This window comes from Electrophorus electricus, chromosome 6 (assembly GCF_041902795.1).
Source record: "Electrophorus electricus isolate QZ-2024a chromosome 6, ASM4190279v1, whole genome shotgun sequence".
In the NCBI taxonomy this organism is placed as follows: domain Eukaryota; kingdom Metazoa; phylum Chordata; class Actinopteri; order Gymnotiformes; family Gymnotidae; genus Electrophorus; species Electrophorus electricus.
Window position 1 is genome coordinate 33,543,564 of NC_137502.1, and position 3,910 is coordinate 33,547,473.

General features: G+C 42.0%; 1 long non-coding RNA gene across 1 annotated transcript; it reads right to left on the reverse strand.

Moving 5' to 3' along the window:
• Positions 1-248: 248 nt before the first annotated feature.
• LOC145658438 (uncharacterized) lies at positions 249-1,040 on the reverse strand. Its single transcript, XR_014124007.1, has 4 exons — positions 944-1,040; positions 775-852; positions 523-634; positions 249-396 (listed from the first exon to the last, which is right to left on the reverse strand). It is a non-coding gene; the product is annotated as an uncharacterized LOC145658438 (long non-coding RNA).
• Between the last annotated feature and the right edge of the window lie 2,870 nt (positions 1,041-3,910).

The following is a 3,910-nucleotide window of genomic DNA, read 5'->3' on the forward strand; positions in this document are numbered from 1 at the left end:
AAGAAAGCCAGCTTTCTGTACTTCCATTCCAAAATACAGACATATTACACATCCACCCCACTCATTCAAGCTGAATTAACAGTAAATTCACCTGTCTTTTGGTCCATTTAAGTCAAGATTGGCAGGAATGTAGGCTTCATGTAATCAGGAATTTAAATACTGCTTTTAAAAGATCCAGACCACTCCAGGCAAACTTGTCTTTGGGAAAAGAAAGCAAGTTGACCAGTAGTTTGAGAACATTTATTCAGAAACCATTTGCAGGGTAGACTCAATTGCCAGAGCCTGTGACCATGCAGACCCACATGACAATTCAGATGGCATGTACTGGTGGCCTGCTGCAAGTTCACAGCACAGGGCAATAGCTGCAGAGAACGCCATCCCTTAGACTCACACCACCTGAAAGCAGAACATTCCTTGATGAACCATTTCAAATCCTGGAGGATTACACCCACATGAGTGAGTGGTTTGCTACTACACAGGTTCTCCAAAACAGACTGGAGCACTCCAGTGCTTACACTTTACCTTCAAACACCCTTAGTTCCTCCCTTCACCACTACAGAACGTTCAAAAGCTGAATTGCCACCTTCCTCATCCTGGAGCTGTAGTCTGAGCTGGGGCAGGTCACCATGAGCATCTAAACAGACACGACACAGGTAGCTGCAAGATGTAGACATTAACCCTAGCCAAAATAAGTTGCAGATACAACTACAGTGGTCATCCGAGCCCTGGTAGTTAAATCCCAAAAAGACACCGTAATGTCAAGAGCACTCAAACCTTCGTGGTCTCTGATCACTCGTGATAGCAACAAGCCAGTTTCACCTCGCTGCTGTCGCTCTGCTGGAGAACTTAATACTACAACATGAGATGGGTGGTCAAGTTGATTATCAGGAGAAGTCATCCACTGAAACACATAAGAAAAAAGGAAACACCAAAATACACTTACCAAGACTAAGGACAGCAATCAGGAGCACAAACACAGAGACTCTTGATGCATCCATTAGAGCCAAACAAAAGTTTAGAGAGACTGATAATAAGGAAGACTAGCTATTTCCTTGAATCGAACCGGGCTTTAAATAGCTGAACACAATCCGAGACGAGGTGCCCATCTCACCTGGCCTTCATTAACAATAATGTTAATTTAACAATAGTGTTCAGTTATTGTGTGCGCCAAACAGCGAATCTGCTGTTACGAGCTTGTTCGATGTGACGAATTCTAACGGGGGACAATGTGTAGACATAATACCTTTATGAATTGTTCGTCCTCGATTGCTTTCCTTATGTCGTAGTGCTCCTCCCCTCTGGGAAATGAACGCCAGATTGAAGGAGCGATAAAACGCGATGCCTTAGCACACGGTTGTCACTTTGAAATGACCACTTGTTTATGAAGCGAGGCGCTGATGTAACGATTTCATGGCAGTTTTGTTCAACATAGTTGTTTAACATGTGTTATCAGTTAAAGTGTTGCTGAACACTTTACTAACATGCCGTCAGTGAAAAAAAACGTTGCTTTAAGATAAACGAAGCAACAGTTCAACCGACAATTCAAAACTGCGGCTGCATTAATGTTATTCCTGAGCGCCATATTAGGGCTGGAATGAGAGCTTTTGTGATTCTAGGCTATGAAACATTTCCCTGTTAAATGAAGATTTTATTTGCGCAATATACAACAATGTATAACGAATATGCCTATGCTAACCGTGAGGCATCAGGAAAATGCACACAATCTAAACAAGACTATAGTTTAGTAAATGATAAATGCTAAAAATAATAGTTGATTGACCACTTCTGAAACGCACGCTGTAGAAAATAAAAAATGTTGTTTTTACGAAGAAAAAACAAAACACAACCTAGAACCTTTGATTTTTGCTGAGATATTCTGACAATACAGTAACCATGTAAACAACTTTACAGAACAATTTATAAATTGTACAGTTTAAAACTAGTGCAATTGACAAAAAAGTGCATTTGGAACCAATAAATCCAATTGCCTTTTTTATGATAAATTAACATGATCACACTGTTAAGAGAATCATTTCAGTAATATTTCTATGCAGGTAGCATATCAAACAGCATTATTTAATTGTCAAATCCTCATTATATGACTCATTTAACTGTTTTTTTTTGTTTGTTTGTTTTTTACATAATGTACTGTCACTTGCTTTTATAATGTACTATACCTCAACACTACAGGCAGAATAGGAGCATCTTAGATGACCGTGGACGCATTCAAAGGGAGTGAGCCAAGTGGAGGAGTGCGTGAGCGAGTTGCGGGCGTATTCCGCCCATGTGAGGAATTTGTGCCAGTCAGTTTGTGAGGTACACTACTGGTGGAGGAACCTTCCGACCTCTTGAGTTACCCAGTCGACTGGGGATGATGACCAGAGGAGAGATTCAAGTTATATTCCTAGTTTACAAAACTGCCTCCTGACTTGATGTAAATTTGGATCCATGATCAGATCTCTTCTGCTAGACCAAATATGCAAAATACTTAAGTGAACATGGCTTCTGCGGTTTCCAAGTCCATAGGCAAGTGAGGAAAAGGAATGAGGCGACATGTTAGACAGCTTGTCCACTACCAGCATTATGACCATGTTTCTCTCAGAGGCAGGTAAGTCTGTGATGAAGTCTGTTGCAATGTGGGTCCAGGGGCGATGTGGCGGGGACTGTAGCTTTCCAGCAGGGATAGTGCGATGGGTGCGTGACTGGGCACAGACTACACAAGACATCATGTAAAGCACGCATATCGTGAGGAAGGGATGGCCACCAAAAGTTACGTGGTGCGAGTGATACCCAGATGTCCGTTACATAATGTAGTATGAGCCCATTCTAGTCATGTTCCTCTGTGGGAAGCTGAAATGTATTGTGTTTCTGGGGGGCATTCCTCTGGGCTAAGTTCATCCTTCAGAGCATTCTCCAGGTCGTCTTGGAAGAGCCAACGTATGGGAGCTAGGAAGCAGCTATTAGGCAGGATGGTCTCTGGATTCGGGTTGGTCTCTCTCTTGTCATAGATCTGTGACAAGGCATCTACCTTTTGATTCTTGGAACCGGGTCTGTAAGACACAGTGAAGTTAAACCGGGAGACCACCTAGCTTGTCTTGGATTGAGTCATCGAGCTGACCGTAGGTACTCTAGGTTTCGATGGTCTGTGTATACCAAGAAGGGGTGTTCAGCCCCTTCTAACCAGTGTCTCCATTGCTCTAGGGCAAGTTTGACTGCGAGAATGGCGGCCCTTGGCTATCACCAGATCAAGTTTAAAAAGATTCTACTGCATCAGTTTTTAATAAATTATATTGAAGTCCTTGTTTTTGGTAGTTGGTGATATTAGGGGTAAGGTTAAATTTGTTCAGCCTCTTCATGAAGTAGATCCTTCACATATTTATTTTGTGTTAGCACCAAGCCAATATCTCCATTTATTCATCCAGCCCAATCAAGTCTCTATTCTGTCTTGCACAGATGGAGGATATTTTGCCACCATCAGTAGAGTTCCTTTGATTTATGCATAAAGTCTTGGACATCATCTCACACACTACAATCCAGATCGCTTCCTTTCTCATTCGTGGTCTAGGTAGGTTTTTTTCCTCTGTCGAATGATCGCATCAATTTGTCTGGGAATGTAGCCCATGGATCATAAAGGTATCCATCCATTCTTTATGAGGGTTTTGGCAGCTGTTGGACGAGGTTGAGAATTAACTTGTAGGTGAAAGTGACTGCAAGAATGCAGGTGGTCCTGGGGAGGCATCAACACAAGTGCTACTGGTTTCAGGAGCCTAGGCTGCAAATAAAATAAATAATTTTCTGTGTAAGTATACAATGTGAATGCTTTTATATTTTAGCTTTCTCTTGAATGCCGCCTACTATCTCAGCTCCCACACAACCAGGACTTTGCAGGCTTGAACTGAAAATCATATGT